Raw genomic sequence first — 24,127 nt, 5'->3', positions numbered from 1 at the left:
TTTGAAAATTGGGGTTCTCTTCTTGATAAACACATGGAGTCTAATATCTTGGATTGGCTATATTATGATGGTAAAGATGATCCTGAAGAATTCCATAAAGATAAGTATGTCAAGGCTCCTCCCATCATTGAGAACATGGGATATCATGACACAAGCCTTGGACCTAACAAATATGGAATCATAAAACCCCTTGAGGATACTAGCTATCCTAAACGGTGAGGTTTGGGCTCCATTAAATTGAAGGTATCCTTTGCTGACAACTATTGGATGGTTGAACCTAATTTTAAAATTGCAGAGGAGGAATTCTTCAAAGTACCTTTCTAATAAGTTACAAATGACCTAGATACCTATTTCCATGCCATCACCATACCCAAACTCTCATCCACCAACCTACCTTTCACTAACCTTGACATGATAGATTGGAACCTTCAAGATGCACCACCAACTCTTGATATTTGTACCTCTGATGAAGTAGTGATGGCTCTTTTTGGCCTCAAGAATCTCCATGATTATGAGTATGAGATCCAATAAAATGAGGAAGCCTACTTTGGTAGCCAAGTCATCTCTCTTAGTTTTAAAAGTTAAAAAGAAAATAAAAATGAAAAAATATAAGAAACATCCTCTAGTGAAAACTCTTTTGGGGCACTCTTGCACTAGTGCATTTTACCCTAATTTTTGACCAAAATTTTTGACTAAGTATTTTAAATAGGTTGGTTGGTCAATTTATAAAGAAAATTTTTGTTTTTTTTTTTATAACATGCCTTTGTTGGTTGCAATTGTGACCAATTATTTTCATCGCAATTGCAATGCACACCGCTACATAAAATAAAACAAAAAAGGGCAAAAATATATCACATTTCATTTGGTGTCGAGGGTTCTAGAGTATTCAAGAGAAGTGCAAATTAATGGTATGTCTAGAGATTTGATATGGTTCCACCTACATCAATCCAAGGGAACTTCAACTCCTTCACTTCCAGCATTTTGCTCGCATGAGGGCATGGATTTTCAAGGGGGTTTCCAAAAGAGAGGACTCGGCATTGTGTGCGATCATTGTAATAGGTAAAAGTTTAGTATGTCTTATTTAAAGATTTTCTTTTGGACTGAACATTGGGATATGTGAGTAATCTTATTCAAGTCCTATTTAAAGATTATGAGGATGCATAATTTAAATGTTTGGATTGTGAATATGGACACTTGGCTAGGGATTCGTTCACTGAAATGCTTAAAACTTCCTATCTATCTTGAGTTTGACCAAGATGCAAACCCTTTCCTAGCCTAGAATCAGGTAGAAACTACCTTCAAAGCATTACAAGATGTAGCTGCTACTACCTCTTCCCATAGAGAATTCATGCTACAATTCAAATTCCATTCATTCCTGCTGCAATTTCTTCTTCATTTGCCAAATTCTTATTCTATGTCTAGTTGTGTGCTTACATGGTAGCACTCTTTTTCAAAATAGGTTCGTGGGTTTGAGTGTGTGTATATATGTTTCTGCTATCATATAGGTCTCACTTTTTTTTTTAAATCTTAGAGTGTTTCTCTAAGTGTTGCACAATAAGATGAAAAATGGACGTCAAACATAATAAATAAACAATGCTTTTTTATGTGGAGGAATCAATGGAGTTATGTGTGATTTGGGTAGGGCTAGCACGTTGTATCTACTAACTTATCCACATTTTGGATGTTATAAATATGCATCACTGCATTCTTCCTGAGCATCTTTCTTGTGTTTTATTACCAATTATTTTGGTAGATTGCAAGATTTTGTTAATTTGGGTGTTGTGTACTTATAATTCATCTTCGGAAAGTTGCTTCATCTTTTCCATCATCATGATCATGGCTAACAACATTTTTGCATTAGCTTCAATGATATGTGAGTTTCATTTTACTTTGATTTTGATCTCTATTTAGATGAGAAAATTCTTGTTTAGGTGTGGAGAATGTTATTGATGTATTTTTGGAACTATTTTGGGTAGTTTCTCCATGAAATACAACTTCTCTTTGAGAAAATGCTTGATCTTACGTTTGGGAATTTAGATCTTGTAATACCGGACATTAAAGTTGTGATGCTAGGTGGTTTACTGTTGAAGTTTTGAGTAGCTTTTGTGTAGTTTTTTAAATGTCAGTCAAAGAAGATAAGATATAGAAATCACTAAGCTATGAACTTGTTTAGAGCATTAGAAAGACATTCATTATGGTTAAGAAATGAATAATAAACGAGATTATTATCAACTACAGATAGTGATGATAAATTAAAGTGGAAATATTGTAACTTCAAGCCTCACTAAGCATACCTATAATGATTGTTTTGTTATCTACAACAAGTCTTGCTAACTTGAATGTATTCAGCAAAGTGAGTTTCATGAATTTTCCTTGTTCATGTTGTTGTTTGTCTCAGCTAGTCTTGGGTTGTAGTATACGTTGTCATGATTTTTGGTATTATGAACCACCTTTTCTTAACCGTCCATTATATATAAGATGCATTCTTCAATACAAAGTTAGAAAACTAGAGGTAATAGATTCATGATAGTATATTTAAAAATAACTAATCACAAAAAGTTTAGAAAAAACTCATGGCCAAAGTAAAAAATTAAAAGGTAAAAAATTATTATTTCCTAAAGGAACATTTAACAATATAATTAGGTCATTTAGGGTTAGTAACAATTTAAGTAAATAAATATGAGCATCTAAGGAATAAAATTTCACCAAATTGGGAATGAGATGGGTACACAGATTGCTGCCTATTTTTCTTACTATTTATCTACACAGCTTCAAATTGAAGCTCAAACACTCTTTTGCCCTTTAGGGTCCTTCAAAAATTTGAAGAGAGATTAAGATTTGTCTAGATACCTAGCATGACTAATTAAATTTATGGTAGTTATGTGTCCACAAATTCAATGTAGACAATTGATACTCTATTGGCAAGCATCCATCTATCTAGCTTAACTACACAGGCAAAGTTTTCAAAGCAATGTTTGCAACTGCCAATTCTGAAAAAGGTGAGAAACATTAATGCCCAATATTGGGAGGATCTAAAGAATTCCCATTTATTTTCCTAATTCCCCCCCTTCATCACAAATTACATTTCTTCATATCGTTGCTCATCCATCTTAATAAGAAGAGGGAGTTTTAGAAAACAGTGAAAGTTTCATAAGAGACCAAGAAAAAAGAGAACAAAATGAAAAATCAGAGCAAAGAGGTGGGTTATTTAAGACCCATAGAATATAAATGCCTAATGGTGTTGTTTTTCCACAGCTTTTCTGATTTACAAGCCTTTGATGGTACATAGAATGTATTAAATTCATAGAAGGATGAAGCTTGGAAGGTGAATGTACATCTTTAGGGCTGTAATCTTGAACATCGATATCTATGTGGCAGCATGGAAGCTTTGAATGTGCCCTCAGCAAAGACACCTGTAAGACAATGGATTGCCATTCAGTATTATTTTGAAGATTGACTTTTTAAATATTGAATCTATTCCCTTAGAACTTATCTTCATATAATATAATAATTCCAAAGATAAATCACATGTAGCAATTAGGTAGAAATTTTTAGCCTTTATTGTACTATTATGCTATTAATGTCAACATGTTAAGATAGATATAGTCTTTCTTGTAAGTTTCCAGCCTCTCTTGAGTAATGGGAACATTTTCGGAGCTGAAATGTGTAACTTCTTGAATTGATTCCATGCATTTCAGCATTATGAATTACGAAAACCATATGTCTATAATTTTTGTAGCTTGAAGATGGGGACAAAACATTCCTGCTCCACCCATCAAAAAGGAAAAAAAATGGGACATACCCATAATTCAGGAATGTTTCTCTGGAGACTTCTCCATTATGGAATGCCAAAGGGTGTCTTGGCATTTTGACCCTCCCTCAACCACACTAGGGTTGCCTTGGTATCCTAATGGTATTTCCACTACTCTAGGAATGGGACAACCAGATGTCTAGAAAAAGAAAAAACCACTGTCACCTAGATTAATGACCTTTAGTAGGGTTCCCCTTCTTATGGACATGGATAAATTTTTCTTGTTTTTGGCACAAAAAAGTTGCAGTGAATGGAGTGGAAATCTTACAAAGTTAATAAACATGTGTATTGGTGAGTGTCTTGAGCTTGAAGAGCTACCAATTCTCATTGGGCTAGGCTACTTGAAAAATATTAATATTAAGATACTTGGATTTGTAAGACCATAATCATCTTAATTGAAATCTCAACTTCTACATCTAACTTGTCCTTGATTCTTGTTGCCACAGAGATATCTAAGATCTCTAGACATGAACAACCTCTAAATATCATCTCCTCTACTTACAAGAAATCAATCACAAGACAATATGAAATTTCACACATCAAAATCCTTTAATACTCATCCAAGATAGTCTCATTTAAATCTACAACCTTTTATAAGACAAATCTATCTTAAAATTCACACCAATCTCTTCCTCCCTCTCAAGCTCCTTGATTCAAATTATCTCTTTGATGATTGTATCTCAAATAAACTAGGCTTGTTGCTTACCCATCCTTTGAGATCTTCAAATTTATGTTACATTTGTATTTTCCAAATCTACCATCATGACCTAAGCAAGTTGGGTTGATACAAATCTTTATGCTCATTCCACCCAAGCAAGTAGGCAGAGTACTTTCTTTGCATGTTCAAGAGATAGATATTTAGAAATCTCCTTAGATAATCATTTTCCTAGTATTATCAATGAATAAAATGAACTTAGAAGATGATTAAGAACTATAATAATCCTTATTCTATTAAAAAATTAAGCCAACATCAAGTCCACTCTAATTAGATAAAATATTGTACTTCTTAGTATATCACAAAGTCTAGATACAACTCTCGCCAATACTTCACCCTTCACAATATAAGAACATTGATTACAACTTAATTAAGAGTAATAATAAGATTCTATTGAAGAGTACTAATCATTTAATAAAGAAATCTCTTCAAAATGTATCAGTACATGGATAGCTATTTGTGTGGAAAATTACTATAGTTTTGGGATGTGTTTCAACTTTCTTCCCTAAGCTAAGAGAGTTGATCAACAGGGGAAGGGAGCTTATGATGATATGGGGATATAAAAAAAATCAAAAAATCAAGGAGTTCTAGGTCCATCATTTGCATTCTGTATTTGCTTCTTCTTGTTTATGTGCATTTTGTTTGTGCTAGTAATTCAATTAGTTGCATTCAATTAGAGGCTTCATGGGCACATGTTGAAAGATATTTTTAGAAGATCAAACTGAGCTCAAGTTGGAGAACAATTTTTGTTGTGCAATCCATTTTCTTCTATTATTTGATAGAATTTTGAGTTGTAACACCTAGATGGACTTTGCAAATGGATAAAAATATGTGCATAGTAGTTATAAACTATTATAGGAGTAGTTATTTATATAATTTCATACATCTGTACTATAATTTTATTTTTATGCATGGTTAGAACACTAGCTATAGTTTCTTAGTTTAGGAATTGAAGCATTATATAAAAAAGTATGTACAATGTAAATAATATTGACAATTTTTTTGCAATAAAGCTTTATGCAATTGGTGCTTCACTCATGGTGTGAGAATTCTTATATCTATGTCATTTCATCTTTTTCCACATCTTGTTCAAATCATATTATGCAATCTCATCTATGAAGCATATTAAAAGCTAAGGATTTGGAGTGACTCGTATACAATTTAGTTTTTGTCATTTATTATATGGTTTGAACAAGTGTGGAAAAAAATCAGATTTTTATTATGAATTTTCTATTCACCAATCTATGTTAAACTAATCAACAAAGATTTGGTCGTCTGAGTTGCAGTAATTTTGAGAAAAAAACCTAACTTTTAATCACCATATCTTAAATGAATTTTCACGTTGAGGTGATCTGAGTTTGATCAACTATTCTCAATACAAGTTGGTTTTGAGTTGACAGTGTAAGTGAAGGACAATTTTACCAACTGAATTTCATACATTGTTTTTTTGATAGTTGATTTGTTTAAATATTGCCCATCAAAAATTATTTAGTACATCTCATCTTTTTCTACATAGGAGCTTGCAGTTCTGAAGAATCTAATAGCGAAGAATCTGAAGAAGATATTGTAGCAAAGGTATATCTGGTGTTCTTTTTTAAGTGAAAATGTGACTAGAAATTTTGTATATTGTCATATTTCACATGCAGAAAGGTCAAATTGTAAATAGAGGTGAAGTTGTATGGATTTAAGTTTCTTCTTCATTATTTATAATGGTCTTGATTCCTCCTTTGTAGATGTAAAAATACTTGTTTATTTTCACCTTTCCAGATACCCTTTACCAGGTTCTTCAAGATTCCAAAATATCATGAGCTAACCCCATTCTAGCATGTCCTAACTCCTACTTGGTTCATAGGCCTAACTCCTTTCTATATGTGTCTTCCTCTTACTACTCCATTTGTAGGTTGCAAACAAATCATCCTTCTTCCACCAATGAGTCATTCCATTCAAGAAAGACCATATCTGATGATATCAAAACACAAAAAAATAGGGAGACAAATTCTAGACTATGGTGTAACTTAAAAATAAAAGGTGATGGAAAACATTATTGTACTTGTAAAATGTGAAAGGGCTTGAAGACTTGAAGATATCTAATCACAGCAGCTAAGCAACATTGTAGGCAACATGGTCACATTGAAGGGGGAAATGAATATCGCCCATTGGTATGTATTTTAATAGTTTATAAATTACATAGGACATGATTTGATGATGACATCATGGTCATGGTTAATATAAGGTCATCATGTTCATATAGGTCAACATCCCTAAGTTTCATGTTATGGACCATGAAAATTTAGAGAATGCGAATTTCCAAACGAGGGAACATGGAGGTGTGAACATTGAAGTAGAAGGTAACGATACCATGGAAGAAGACCAGGATGATGAAGATCATGATAATCAAAATGATCACGATGATCAATATCATGATGATGATGATGATGTTGACACAGAGCTTGATGTACCTTTACTTGAGAAGGCACACCAGTCCCTATATGAAGGCTCCAAAACAACTCTTGTTTCTATTATATTGCTATTGGTGAACTTGAAGGTTATGCATGGTTTATCCAACATAGCAATGACACGTATGTTAAGGTATGCCATCTTATTTCATTATTTTACTTGTAGTTCCCTCACAATTAACATTGGGTTCGTGTAGCAATTAATATTCTTTAAATTAACAAATTATATTTTTGGTCATAGGTTGATAGGTGAGTGTTTGTTACCACCATCAAACATTCTACCTCACTCATATCGAGAATTATCTGCCATCATGAAAGATATTGGAATGGAGTATCAAACAATACATGCATGTTCGAACGATCAGATTGATTAACAAAAAAGGTGCCTCACAAGGTTCTTCGGCATATTCCCATTATTCCACGTCTACAATGATTATTTAGTTGCAATAGCTTGGCACAATTTATGGATTACCATGCACACAATAGAAGTCAAGATGACATTATGCGAATGCCTGTAGATGAATTGGCATTTAAGGAAATAGAGGAAAAATGGCCACACTTTAAAGAAAAACCTTGTAATCTCAAACTTTCATTGGTAGCAGACGGTGTCAATCCTTTTGAAGAGATGAGATCTACTTACTTGGTGTGGCCTATTTTTGTTATCAATAATAACATTCCTTCTTGGTTGTCTGTAAAGAGAGAGCACATAATGTTGACACTGCTTGTTCCAAATATTTTTTGATTTAGTGGTCATCTAAATTAATTTATTATTACTAATCCATCAAATGTTCATAATAATTATGTAATGTTTTTGTTCATTCAACTAGGTAAGTACAAAGTTAAAGATATCAATGTATATATTGAACCCCTTATTAATGAGTTGGTGGTGTTATGGAATGGGGTTACTGTGTATGACATCTGTAGACCAATAGGACAAAGACAATTTCAATTTTATGCAATGCTTGTATGGACAATACACGATGCCCTTGGGCTAACACATTTTTGTGGTATGTTCTCTTCTTGACACCTCTTTTTTGGTATGTCAAAGTTAACACATTTAATCCAATTATACATGATCTTGTAGGTCTTCAGACAAAGGGAAAATTTTGCATGTCTAGTTTGTGGTCCAAAGACGAAATCTCATCATTCAAAAAGTTTAAGAAAGTAGGTGTTCGATGAGAATAGACACTTTCTACATAGAAATCATAAGTACCAAATTACTAAAAAACATCTTTTCAATGGTCTAGAAGAGAATACATCAAAGCCATAGAGAATGACACCTCACCTATGGAAGTTGGTATATGATAAAATAAATTTTCAAGGTAATGTCATTCCATTTGATGGTTTTTATTTCAAATTTATATTTCAATATTGTGTTTTGTTTACTGATGACGTGATTGATGCTTGTGAAGGTCGTCAAGGCATCAATGACCAACTTCCAAAAGGACTAAAAATTTATCCTATGCAATTTACTAGGTTTCCATACTACAAGTAACTCCCAATTGTGCATTTGTTTGATCTTATGCATATTGGAAAGAATGTAGCAGAGACATTATGGAAAATCTTGGATCGAAGGCGTGACAAAGATCAAATTGTCAAAAATTGTAGTGACATTGAAGAATCCAACCATGCAATCAAAAATGACATTTGATCAAATAAAAATGGAGACCAGATTGATACAAGTGCCCTTAGTTGGTTATTGTCAGAGCAATAGAGCAATTCTATAAAAGAAGTCATAAAAAAATATGATTTCCCACGAGATTTTCTATGAACATAAACAATCTCATATCAAATAAAAGTGAATCTGGGCTAGGGTTGAAAACACATGATTAGCATACATTTATCAAGGTAATTCATGTTATTTTGTATTCACTATATATTTATATACTGCATGTAGTTTCAACTACATTCTTTTATAAAATATTGACAAGATCATTTTACAAATATTGTAGTACATTCTACCTCTAACTCTCCCACACCACTTCGCCAACAATGTCAAATAGGTTATATATGATCTTGGAAAAGTCATGAGGTGGTTTTAATCTAAAGAAATCAATAAAGAAGATATAAAATATTGGAAGAGAAAAATTCCTCTTTTGATGTGTGAAATGAAAAAGTGTCTACCTCCAAGTTTTTTCAATGCACAAGAACACTACCTCATTAATCAAGTTGAGGAGATTGAATTGTGTGGACCTATACCAACCAGGTCAATGTGGATGGTTGAGAGGCACTTGAAATTTTTTAAAGGCTTGGTTCGATAGACTGCACATCCTGAGGGTTCTATGGTGGAGGGATATATGGTATACCAGACCATGGTGTACATTAGTGAATATCTTCCTAAGTTTGGAGCAAAGATCCATGTAGATCATATTTGGTATCCCAAATCAATTAACAAATTTGAAGGGGAGTACTTGATGGGAAAAGGTAGATCAAGGAAAGTGAGAGGTAAATCTAAGATATTATTTTAGTTAATTAATTCTTATAAATCTTCAATATAAGTTATTTTTAATTGGTGTATTTTTTTGAAACAAGTGGTCGAGAGTGGGATGAAATACATTTGTATATTGTGAAAAATCTTGATTGGATGATGGAATGGATTGAACGATGTCAACAAAATGGTTACTCATTAACATGGGAAGGTGTTGCTTCATTGGTTATAGAAGCTCATCATAATGGAGATTCTAATGTTATGCCGATGGTAGTTGATCTAGTAAAGGATTTAAGAGGTGGAGAGGTACGTAAAAATTTATTAATGATCATAACTTGACTTATGTTTTGTATCAACTCACAATGCAAATAATTTACACACACTTCAAAAATTCTAGGTCAAGCACCACAAAGCTATGTACTATCATGACCAAAAATTTTGCATAAAAAGGTTGGATGATCCAGGGGATATTTTCATCAAAAATTGAAGTATCCCCAAAACTCCAATATATCAATGCTAATTTAAAGTTCTCAGAATTTTGGATCCAATGCAATTCAAATAGATGAAAAAGGGGTTCATATGCAAAAGTTATAGCTAGTCAAAGTTTGGTCAAACCAGGGACAGAGGTCATCAAAAGGTATAAAAAAATCTCAAAAGTGGTCAACAATGGATTTCAAATTGAAGATCTCATCGAGAGCTTTCCAGTGACATTCAGTTGGTTAAAAATGGAGCCCATATGTGAAAGATATGCCCGATTGAAGTTTGAGATGATGAGGTGGAAAATAAATAAATTAAAAGAAAAATATTATTAACGGTGTCGGGATTTGAACCCATGACCACTGACATCTAAAATCTAGCTGGTGGTAGTCACACCGTTGGTGGCCTTTAAAACATGTTAGACAAATGTTTATTACATGGTTTGAAATAGTGCTAAGTTTAGTTAAAGGCTAGAGGTCGGTGTGGGGGTTGGAACCATCGACCTCCGCTGTCACAAAATCTTCTTTCACCATCACGCTACATGAGTGGCTTTAACAATAAGTGGCATGGATTTTATTTAACTTTAAACCAATGCCAATTCCTCTTGCCCAATTAAGGGGATTTGTTGGAAACTAACTCTCCAAAAGAGGATAATGACAAATTTCTAAAATGACTAAGGCCTAATTCTGAAGGTGGACTATTGTGAAGGCCTATTATTAGATTTTTTTGTTTTTGCCCTATTTTAGGAAAATATTTTGTATAAAAAGAGGGGTTGGGGCCTTTTCAAGGCATGAAAATTAAGGGAGAAATTATGCAAAGGATGAGAGAGAATTTTTGTATCTGGAGACTTAATGATTTTTCCTGCACACAGAGGAATTTTGCTGCATGTGCTTGAAGGGAATCATCACAAATCACTTGTATTGATTTATTGGAGTTAATTGGATCAGTCCCCTATTGGAGCTAGACTCGAAGATGTAGTCCTAACCAAACAAACTCTGAAATCAAATGTGTTGTCTCCCTATCTCTCTTTCTGTCATTTCATTTTGTGTTTTTCTTAATTGCAATTATGTTAATTTTCTTTATTCAAGCCTTAAAATTAACTTTATGTAATTGGTTAACATTCTCTGTAATAGTCCTAGATTCTAGAAATTAGATCATTGGATGACACAAAGAAAACTTGTGATTCTAGGATAAGTGCAATTTTCAAGGTCACCAATATATCATCTAGAAATGACATGCATCTTCAACAATCTCAAAATCAATACTATGGCATTTTGGATGATATAATTGAGTGTGAATTTAACACCTTCAAAGTAGTTCTATTCATTGTCAAATGGTATAGGTTATAACTAAATCAAAATGATCTAGATAGAATGGTTATTCAACATGATAATGGATTTACAATGATCAATACAAGGTCGTTTGAGCCAGTTGGAGATAAGCCCTATGTTCTTCCAAGCCAATGCGAGCAAGTGTTTTACTTAGAGGTTCCACATAAATAGGGTTGGTCATTTGTTGTTAGACATCATCTAAGAGGAAGACCAATAAATTATAATGTTATGGAAGAAGAAGATGATGAAGATCAAGATGATGGTGATGACAATGATGGTGATGATGATGATGGTGATGGTAATGATGGTGATCGTGATGGTGATGATGGTGATGGTGATGGTGATGATGATGATGATGTCGATGGTGATGATGGTGATGATGATGGTGATGATGGTGATGATGATGGCGATGATGATAGTGATGATGGCAATGATGATGATGATGATGATGATGATGAAGAAGAAGAAGAAGAAGATAATCAATGACTACAAACATTGTCACACCTTCTGTTGATGATCTTGCATTCCATATATAAGGGAAATTTGTTCATGTTTATGATGTTGCCTATTGTTCATGTTGTCTTCTAAGTTATTTGTAGCAAACGTGTATGATATAATTTTTAGCTAACTTAAGGTAAATGATTAACATATTCAAGAAATTTAATTACATATTTATTGTGTTCATTTCTAATGATTACAACATATGTTATTTATAATTACCAATGTTTATATTGTGTCTAATTGTCACCCTTTTTGCAAATAGTCAATTGACTATAGGTACATCGTCACCCCTTCTGTTGATGATCTTGCATTCCATATGTAAGGTAAATTTGTTCATGTTTATGTGTATCATGTAATTTTCAGCTAACTTAAGCTAAATGATTAACATATGCAAGAAATTTGACCCGTTTGGTGTGGATTGTGCATAGTGACATGGATCAGCAGGTATAAGTCAATAAATAGACATAATTTTCTTATATTCTTCTTGTTTATCATTGAGCACTATGATATAAATAGAAATATTATATAATCATATAATGTATATACAAAAAAAGAAGGTCCGTATAGAAATATAATTGTATAATCACTTTCAACTTACTAAATTTTATATTTGTCACTATCACTTTCCATTTGATGGATTGCAGGACCCACCAAATAGGTACTTGTCAGATCTATCTACATTGAATGAGGGAAATGAGGAAATGGTAGATGAAAGATTTACATGTAGTACGACTAAAATAGGGAGATCAATTAGAGGTCAAAGGAATAGAAAAATATTTGATAAATGCATGCAATTTTTCCTTGCTAATGGGGGGTCATGTTCTTATGATGATGAGACCAAAAGCAACATCAAGGTGCCCTTTCGGTACACACACATTGAGAAAGAATAGGCACCCAATGAGCTACCTCCAATTAACATAGATTTTTGTGTTAATGAGAGGATATATCGCATTGCCCCATCCTCATTACATGGTTTGGGCCTATTTTCCATTAAAGGGATAAAGGTATGTTACAAAAAAGTTGTGAAATTGTTCAAGTATGTCGGTCCATGTTACAATTACAATGATTGGATGCAGATTGTTCGATATAAAAAAAGTATGCATAGGTATGGGGTATCAGCTAATTGTATACAACGAAAAGAAAATGATGAAAGTAAAAGATTTTCTATGTACATTGATGGGACACCAAAAGCAATAGGTAATACTGTAGGTTTTATAAATAGTATGTGGCCTTCTTCAACTAGTAAGCAACCTAATTGCATATTTGAGGTGCGAGAGGGGAATGAAGTCTTTGTTTGTGCAATAAAATCAATAAGTGCAAGGGAAGAACTGTTGATTGATTACCATTTAAATCAAATAGATACAAAAAAAGTTACTATCATCAGGGCTATAAGTACTATTTCCCATTTTGGTAATAAGTTTTTTTTGTTGTCCATTGCTTTTAGTTAGCTAAATTTTTTATGTTTAATCTTTGTGACAAGACAATATGGATCCAACAGATGATAGAGTTCACCAGGATGCTACTCCCACCCCTTCTTCAGTGAGGGTAAACCTTTTTGAAATTGTACAAATTAGATACTTGAAAATTTTTATATTATTATGTTATTTTATTTACAGTTTTTGAGTTTTTATGATAGTTTTACTGATATTCCTCTCACAATTTGATGTTCAGGATAAGGGTAAAGCACCAGCAATAAGTACCGAGCCACTAGCTACGCCTTCTAATGAGGATATTACTAAAACTCCCAATTTAACAAAAATGTTGAAGAAAAAAATTTAAAAAATTAATTTAGAAGTAATGAAAATTTTGGATGAGGCAAATATGGAATCTGAAGAGATGATGAAGAGGCTATCAGATTTGAGAGTGCAAGCTCATCATTATGAAGTAAGCTCCAATGAATCTTTAGTTATAAAAAAAGTTCAATAAAGATTTATATTTTATAATCTTTTATGTTGTGAAGTAAAATATGTAATATGTGCAAAAATACTTTATTGATGCAATTTTTTAAAGAGTTGTAAGAAACTTTAACTACTAAATTTTTGTTATACAGGATTTTTTAGCAATTGATCCACAACTTGGTCAAGGACAATGCAGTGAGGCCGGTAGTAGCAGAGCTTCGACTGCCACTGGTAAAATAATCTTTTAGTTGACAAGTTAGAAGGAATTTTCTATTTCAAACATTCAAAACTTCTTAAATCTTTACTTTTATTATTTTAAAATGTCTTTTGCTAACAATGTATTGTTCAAGTCATCCAGTGCAGGAGACTCCTATAAGGTTGACATATGCCCATACGAGATTGTTGACTGCAATGTTGGCAATAAGGGTATGTCCAGCTAGTAAATCCTTGTTTTTCTATATTTGGTTTTGTGTTAATTATGAGTTAATAATATGTACTTTAATCTTGGGTGCATCACATAGTGTATTATTTTTTTTGTGGTAGGAGATGCACCATTTGGTATGCCGCCAAATGTGGATCATAGTGCATGTATTGGTGATAATTCACTATCATTTCTTGGAGCTACCCATGTTTCTAGCATGAGAGCTATGCAAACATTGTTGTTGATTGACGATGATGAATCAATGCCTTTGAAATGTCCTAATATTCTAGGTACTTTAAATAATTATTTTTTATATTGTAATAAGGATTTTCTTGCAAGATGTAAACATGATAGGAAGTGGTGAATGCAAGGGCTTTTGATGTGAAGTGATGCCTCATGACCTTCTTTAGTATGTCGTATTGTACAAGTTGTTTAATTATTCTAGAATTCCTTTTTATTAGGGGTTTGGTAGGATCATCTAAATTATCAATGTGTTTATACCAGTAATTTCCTAGTTTAGTAATTTGGTACATTGAAATTTCATGCTTTCAGTAGAAGATACTAACCAATTTTTCTACAAAGAACCAAAAGTGGGAGTCTTCTTTCATATTCAATGTTCAGTTTTCAATGATTTCCCACATCATTGCTATTGCTTGTTAGAGTTTTAGAGTGCTCACTTTCAACTTCACTACCTATTTTAGCAATATTTGTTTTCCATAATATCCCAGGTATGATCAGTGACAACATCAATTAAGAATGACAAAAAATGAAGGTCATGACAAGTTATATGTATTATGAACTATATTTGTTTTCAAGGTATACTAATTAATATAGTCACAGTACATTTTTTAGTTTCAAAACATCAGCAACAGAACCTTGGTAGAGTTTGACTAGTTTTAGACATTTTAAAATTTTTTCCAAACTTCTTTTTTGGTCAATTTTAGTCAAGTTGATCCTCCAACCCTGAAATAGATCACTAAAAAGATGAAATGTATCTCATTTTATGTATTTGTTATTCACTATGAAAAGTATTCTTCGCATGATTCATTTTAATGGTTCTTACTATTAATTATCCCATGACATTTTTTGTAGGAAACGATACATTTTATAGGAGGCTTTATGACCTCACGCTGAGAAGATTCGGGCCCACCATACGTAAAAGGTGGAACATCATAACTGAACTAATTTTATCCCACTATTTTTTTTCATATCATTAATTGGTGCAACATTTTCCTTTCATTTGGGTCTTTTCTTATACTAGCTATATCTAACAATTTTGTGTTTTTTCTTAAAAGGTGGAACTACCAAGATAAAAAATTAAAAGATGAGCTCATCAAAGATATAGAGCATGAGTTTGGTAGTAATATTTTTTATCATAATAAATTGTTACAAAAAGCTTCGAGACATCTTAAGGTTGTGAGGGACACATATAGAAAGAGTCTCATCCTAAACCCAAAGTACGAGCGTCCTCCCTTTGTTTTAGTGAGGGACTGGAATGAGTTCATTTTGGATGCAAAGGAGAAAGGGGAACATCCAAAAGAAATTACACCAGAAAATCTAGAAAGGTATGCAATAGTATTAACTACTAGTACATTAATGAGAAAATTTAGGGTTCAACTTTAGTATCAACAATTTCAACTAGCTCAATTCAATCTATCTATTGATGAAAGGTATGTAATTCATATGCTGACATAATTGCTTTCACCCTATTATGAATGCTCTCTAAAATTTGGGCATCTAATAAACTATGGTGGTTGATTGCATATAGAATGCCCATATACAATTGTATACATCTCAATCTAGGAATAAATCCTACATAAGATATAAATAGTGCGCTTATAACTTCACATATAGCTATATTATGTCTTGAAAATATAGTAATGCTCAACTATATGTACCATAGTTGTATGTGTTAGCAGTATAGGTGATAAATGATATTTAGTTAGTGTAATGACAAGTACACTTTTTTTGGAAAACTTTGCAAGAATTTTACTAATGGTCACTCTCCTAAAAGTAATAAGCATCACGTTCAATGCTAGAAACACAAGTTAATGACAACTGAGCACTCTCCTAATAGTATGGTGTAGTTAAGTTATAGGATGTTAAACTAGTATTGTACTTGTAGGTATCTAAGATGTATTTTGTCCAACTACACTGGTACCTGATATCTACTAAGATGCATATTGTCTGATTGATGGTCTACCAATCATATAGTTATGTGCAACGAAGATAAATAATGGGTGAGAGTTAATATCAAATTTGTGAAGTTTCTAGAGTCCTTACGATTTCAAGATTTTTTCCCTTTTGTATTAAACCATCTAGATTTTTTGTTGCCTACATTTTGGATCAAATTCTATGATTCATCATTAGGACAAATGGCAAGAGAAGGACTAACATTGTTTGTAATCCATATGGTGGCAAAAATGTTATCAAAAAATAACAAAATATGATTTTGCCATGAATGTTTTGGTTTACTTTTTGTGATCTATCAAATTCGTTATCAAGATGAGAAATGATATGTAGATGGTAGTTGTTAATTTTCTATTTATATGTTTGTTTATTTTAGTTTATGTTCTCATAAACCATACTGTAAAAACCCTTTGATGAATATTCCTTAATTCAATCAAAATATGTTTTTCTCCCCAACCTCTTAGCCCAATCATTTCATGGAAAAATTTACCACATATAAACATCTGCATGTGGCACCAGCATCTTGCAAAAAATTTGCAACTGGGTTTAATGCTAAAACATTCCACTTTCAAGTGTTTTAGCAGTGTCACACCTCTGTCAGCCCTCCCAGGCATCACAAATGAATCTAGACCTGCTATATTAATGGTAAAACCTCTATTTTTCTACTATTTAATCATTGATTGAGACTCTATGAAGCTCCTTCACAACTACTCTAGCATTTATCTGCATTGTTGCTCCTCTCCCACATGCAGTAACATATCATAATTCTTATTGCTACATTGAGATTATTGTTGAAGTTTTGAGATTGCCCTTTCTTTCTTGCAACATTTCTATGAAGGCAACTCTGTCTTTGGATACTTGGTCTTCCTCTTCTAAAGGATTAGTAATTTACACATTTGAAGCTTTCTTAGGTGATAATACCTTGCCTTTTATTTGGTATCTCCATCTATCTTCGTTGTCCATGGAGATGGGAACACCAAAGTGGTGGTTTGACTATGGCAAGATCTTATTCAATCATCACAATACAAATAGAAACCTCCAAGACTTCCTAAATTAAACCACAATCTTATAAGTAATTGAAATCCAACGATTGTGTTTCTGAGTGTATTGTAGGATTTGAGCTCTCAAAAGATACTTATCCTTTGTAGTGGTTCACTTCCCAGAATCTACAAGTCATGCAATTGCAAGAGATTGGATCAATTTTTTTTATTTGTTTATTAGACATTGTTCCAAAAATTATACCCTATACATCATGAACTCCATGGATAAATAGCTTGATTACACATGTCAATTAAAGTTATGATGCTATAATTTCTTCCCTTTTTTCATATTTTTGGTGGAACATGCTACTTTATGCTAAATCCTTGAAACCAATATATAATAATCCACTAATTAGTACTGATCTTTATATCTATATCATCTAACATATTTCAAAATTTTCATAGGTTGCAGGACACATCAAAGGGAACAAAGACAAGGCTGCAAAAGGTCGGGCAGCACAAACTTGGCTCTAGGGGATATTCAAAAATTAAAGCACGCATTTTAAGTAGCAATAAATGAATTGCAAAGAAAAATTATTTATAAAATGAAAATAATTTTTTTAATTAATAAAAAAATGCAGGGTGCTGATTTTAACCTAGAGGCCACACAAGAACACAAAAAAATTGCCTTCAAGCAAGGCTATGTAGCAGTGGCTAAACACCTATGGTAAGCTTCCATTGCCCCAACCGAACAGTCTCCTACATCATGTGTACAGGTAAATATGCCAAAAAATATATTAGAAATTGAATACTTGAGAAACAATTTATTTGATAATAATGTGCATGACATTGCAATGCAGCCTATTAACCATGACACAGATCATACGCAGCATCATGAAGCCCCTGATGTGCATCATACTATCTATGGAGGTGCTCATTTGTTATTTAAAACTAATTATGTAATTATTAATACAATTTAACATCTTTAATTGAACTTGGTGTAACCTTTTTGCGTTGAGGATATAGAATCATGTCGTGTTGAATGAGTGTTAGAGGATGTTCAGACTGGTCAGTAGGTAGATCATGTCACACATTCAGGTAAATAAAATCTATGTTTTGTGCTTTTAAATTAATTTTTTGATTTATAGTTCTTTTACTTAAATAAAAACTTGTAATTCACTAATATAAAATGGTGCGAATTTAACTCATGAAGTACTTGTTATTTTAGTGGACCCCCCTTTGGTGCAGTGGCCTCATGATGTTCCTAAATGGATGAGGAGGAGACACGTGTTAGAACTAGTAGAGGAGGGAGATCACAAGGACATTGATATTCCTCTTAGAAATTTTATGAAAAAAAGAAATCACAAGAAAGAAAAAAAGATATGATTATTCATGAATGACTTTTGAATATTGTTAATGAATATTATTCATTAATGTTGGGTGTTAATGAATACTGTGTTAATGAATTATTCATGAATGAATTACTCTTGAATGTTGCGTGTTAATGAATTATTCATGAATGTTGTGTGTTTATGAATTTTATGTGTTAATGAATGTCATGATGTGATTATAATGATTGAATGTTATATTTCAAAAATGGATGAATTGAATGTTATTAAATGTTAATGGGGAATTTAGAGTGATGTTAGGGTTGGGGGGTGGAGGGGGTGGGGAGGGGCCAAATGAGCTTCCACCTTCACATGGTTGGCCTTGTTAAGTAGAGAATATTTAACTATTCTTGAAACCAAGTGAAGCTCAAACTTTAAAATAAAGTTATCATTAATAGTGACAACCAATTAACAAGTGAAAATGAAGTTCTTCATTATAGGTACCTTTTTAGTTTTTAAAGCATGATGTCATGTTTTAATATTGTATAGTTTTTTTTCTTAAGCTAAAGTATTCTTTTACTATAACAACATAATTTATTACTATTTTAGTAACTATTCTAACATCACTTTATGACAAATCCTATTTTGGCAAAGATGGCTATAAGTGGTACTGTCTATTCGTTGGGAGATTGGATTGCATAGGTCTATATCTCAACATCATTTTCATGTGGTAGAAATGCATACTTAAAACCATTTCATTCTACATTTAAAAATATTGATGATAACATTGCTTGTTTTAATTTATATTTTTGTCTGTAGTCATTATAAACGTTGCAACCTTAGTCAGCTTTTATAGGCTATGAAGAACATAGTTGAATACTACAATAATTTTGTGGTTAGGAAATGATAGCAATTCTTCTAAGCCAAAAGATGAGACAACAATGTTTCATCTTAAGATGGCAGTGGAGTTATTCATGTATGATTCCTTTCTTTAATGGTGATTTGGATGTTTGACTATTTCTAAATATGTTGCTATAGTGCCTATTCAACCTGGTCTGTGTATACTATTTTTTTGTAGTGTAAAGTATATAATCAACATCTTTTTGCAACTCAAATGTTTAGACAGGTTGGGAAATACTCTATCCACATGCATATTCCATAACAAACTACCTTTGGTTGTCTTTGGTAACCTTGGTTTCTTGGGCTTTTTGCTCTGGTCACAATCCTTCAAACTATTTGGTTATAAAAATATCTTGTGCTAAGATAAGTATTGCAAATCTAAAGATAATTTGACAATAACTCATAGCCATTTTTTTTGAATAGGATCAGTTAATTTTGATTTTAACTAAATAAATAACCATCTCTAGCAGATTTGGTCTGAAGCATGCTAATGGTTGTTTCTTTTCTGTCCAATATTTTCAGTTTAGAAATGCTTGTTGGTCCTGATGGTGAGCTTCCTAATAAGCTGCATAACTTGGAATCATGTCTGATAGAGCATGTTAGCAATGAGATAATGGACTAGGATCCCAATGTTCAGTGGGATGATATTGGTAAATTTAATATGGTTGAATGAATTGATGATAATATTATTCATCTTTATTTCTATGTACCCATTAACATTAATATTTATTTTCCCAAAATTACACTGAAGCTGGGCTAGAGCATGCCAAAAAGTGTGTGACAAAAATGGTCATATGGCCTCTGTTGTGACCTGATATCTTTCAAGGTTGTCACTCTCTAGGCAAAGGGCTCCTCTTATTTGGCCCTCCTATAAGTCAGTCTGATTTATTCTCTATTCTTTATATGTCAAAAATTCATTTTTATTTACAATAAAGTACATTTAAATTGCTCTTAGGGTACTAGGAAAATGATGATTGGATAAGCTATGAAAGGAGAAGCCAAAGCTACTTTTTTTTATATTTTTACTTGTTCATTGACGAGTAAGTGGCTAAGTTCCTAATAAAATCATGCTTTCAAGTTCTTTTATTGTTTTGATTCTTGAATGCAGAAAGCCTTGTATAACTATTTTTCCAAGAAGCACTTGTGCTTAATGGAAGTCTTACATAATAAAGATAACATCAAAAAATATTAAAAATGGTTTTTATTTGTGAGAAATTAGACACATATAAGGATTGCATGTGTAGGTGCAATTTCTAAAGCATATACCATGGTAGGAGTTAATGACCAACAAATTTCAATAACAAAAAAAACATTTTCCTATGATATATTGCTGGAATTAAATATTGATTTAAGGGAAGAGTGCAAAATGAAAGAGGATATTGGGCATCTATTATCATTTACTTTTCTATTTTGGGTGACAATACAACATTGTTAGATTAGGGTATTGGGCATCTATTATCATCATATTAGAACATGGCAAATGGTGTGAAATTGCACTTTCTTTAGTCCTGGTTGCATACCTACTGCACTCTTTTTTTTGAAAAATGAATAGAAATACTATATCTAGTAGCTTCTCTGTGTTGTATTCATTTATTTGTAATTATTCAATGCCATGCCATTTGATGGTAGCTTCTAGAGTTTCATTTAGTTGTAAGGTGTGTCTTATCTTTTCAAGTTTGAATACTCCATTTAGTAGTTTGGTATTAATTGATGATGTCTGGGATCTTTTACCTTCACTGTAGTCTTCATCATCATCCAACTTGTTGTTTGATATTTTCCATGCTATCCTCTATTTCCATGGTCTTTAGCACGGTTGTGTATTTTAACTATCTAGTTCAAAGACCCTATACACCTAACGTGGAAGCCATTTAGAACTAATAGTTGTAGAGATCATGTTTCCCCTCGTAAAAGTAGAAAATGTCACAAGTTTAAGGTCAAGAAGGAAGAAGTTGTAACATTTTGAGTAGAAAAATATGCTTAAAGATACATATTTAGTTGATTCTTTGGTGAAGTTTCTTATTTCAATTCAATTGATTTTGGTTGTCAACCAAATTCCTAACTCCAATGTATATTGTATTTCAGTGCTACATTTTCATAGGGATCTAAGTAAAATGATAGTTGACTATTATTTATATTTGAGAATTTGTGTCATGCCTTACTATGATATTACTTAAAACTTATATCATTCAGATATATAATGGTTTCACAATTTATTATTGTTTTATATTTGCTTGTTGTATCTATTGGCACATTATATCAACATTACTTATTGTTATAATTATTGTAATATCCAACAATAACTTCATGAAAGAAGGATTTAGCATACTAATTTTTTCTATTAGCTAGCATTTGTTAGAGAAAATAAACATATGGTCATGTACATGGATATACCATTTTCATAACTTAGGCAAGAACCTACAACACAAGGATAAAATTGTGAGCCTCTTATGATTTTGGGTTCAAATCTACCAGAATTTAATAAATAATAATAATAGTAATTAATAAAACATATAATAATAATTAATCTTAGCTTCGACCTCTTATCCATCAAAAAATAAACATCAAAATTTACTGATATCTTGTACTTACTATTTACATATTTCACTACCATAACTAGATCAGCCATTTTTAGTTATTAGACTCTTTTATCTAGTTAACTTATGAGTAATCTCTCTTGCAAATGATTCTAAAAACCAAAACATACATTTCTCAACTTTAGTTACCAAATTTGTGCTCTCATTTCTCTACAAATAGATATCAAGATATCTAGAAACTTAATGATGCTCACATTCATAGTGAGGGATTATGCTTCTATGCTCTTCATTAATCTACAAGCTTTCTTATAATACAAGAAACCATAAAATGGTTTTTTTTTTCCAGTTTTATCAATGCATGTTCTTCATCATTGGGTTAGGTAATCTATCCACATATTTCCCCTACGCAGTATTGTGATTACCACATGTAATTGTTATTTGCTAGAAATTGTCCTAAAAAATATTGTCCAGAAAAATGGATCAAGAAGATTTCATGTCTTTCTCATGGCAAATTTGGTTATTAATAATAGTGTAAAATTGGCCTCATTCTTTTAACAATTATTTTCATGTTATCCGTAGAAATTGTTTTATCATTTAAGTTTCTTGTTCTTGCAAGATGAACTATGAGATGCAATGAAACTGGTGTTTGCAAATAAGTAGGATATTCCCAATGCAATGAATGCTGCAGAGATCATGATAAACTTGGGTTGTATTCTCTTAGGCAGTGACACTTGTGAGTATTATATTCTTTATAATTTTTAGTATTAAAAGTTGTAGATACTAATCATCTATTATGCTGCACTATTTCTACTTTGCATATAGTTTATCATCACTCTAGTAAATGAGAAAAAAATTGGAATGTAAGCGTTGCTTGTGAAATAGCTTGTATCATGTCGTAAGGTATATACAAAGCATTTGTGATAGTTTGTTAGAAATAAATCCTTTTATTTTAGTTCTTATGGCTTTTTTTTAATTTTGTAGGTTTGAAAGATTACAGTGGAATAGGGTTCAAGAATTTTGTATTAAAAAAATGTCTTATTTATTTATTGATATAGATAGATTAAGGAGGTAAAAATTTAGTTTTGATGCATACTCATATGTAGGATGCAAACTTATTTTGATGTGACATTATGTGTGTTCTCTTTCACATTTTACTATCAATTTTCTATCCAATTTAATGACCCAAAACTATTGAGAAAAACTATGAAGGTCACAATTGCTATTAAAATCTTGTACTACCTTTTTATGTTTATCACTTACCTATCTGCAACTCCACAATTAATATTGATAGTCTCTTGCCCTCACCATGCAAATAAACTACTTTAGTTTTATTGATGTAGCTGAACTACAAGTACCTTTTGTGTTCTTGACAAATCGTAAGCTTTCAACTTTTGTGAAGCCATTACAGATGCAAATGAACAATTGGTGAGGTGCCAATTTTAAGGAAAATTTTTGTTTCTATAACATACAGTTTAATTGCTAGAAATATTTCATCTAGATTGTTAATTGATAGATTGTTAACTTTTCATGTCATTTTCTACTTTGGTTGGGTAGTTCTCCTTGCATTTGTAAATCGTAAATCTTGTTGCAGTCTTTAGCCTAATGACAGTTTGGTATTACATCCAGGGCAATAACATAGTTCAATTAAAACTTTAAATTAAATAAAACATCAAGGGATAATATTTGAATTTTGGATATTTGTAAATTATGTTGGTTTTAGACATAGTTATAGTTATAGTTATAAATGTATTCTTATGATGATGTGATTGGGACTATAATTTTTTTTGTCATGTTTATCTATTTGGAAAATAGATGAAATTATTGGATTTCATTCCTAATAAATAATTCTTTCCTAATTTTATTCTTCCCCATAGGAACCAAAATTTAGATGTGCTGTGCCAATTATTGTGAAGGCTTTGCTCTCATAGAAGCCTTCTAAATTGCACAAAATTTGAGTTGTAGAGCATAATTGCTCGGTGGAGACTCAGGATATTGTGCACATTTCTTCCTCCCCATTTTTTTGTATGAAATAAATCATGTGACGAACAAAAAAATGGTGTGGAGGTAGAAATGTGCATGATACCCTAACTCTCATGCACCGAGCAATTACGCTTTAGAATCAAGTTTTGTGCAGTTTATAAGGCTTTTATGAGAGAA

The sequence above is a fragment of the Cupressus sempervirens genome, chromosome 7 (genome assembly GCF_028749045.1).
Source record: "Cupressus sempervirens isolate cs-2001-9-10 chromosome 7, ASM2874904v1, whole genome shotgun sequence".
Taxonomy (NCBI): Eukaryota; Viridiplantae; Streptophyta; class Pinopsida; order Cupressales; family Cupressaceae; genus Cupressus; species Cupressus sempervirens.
The sequence above is the reverse complement of the archived record's forward strand: the minus strand, read 5'-3'. Positions refer to the sequence as shown.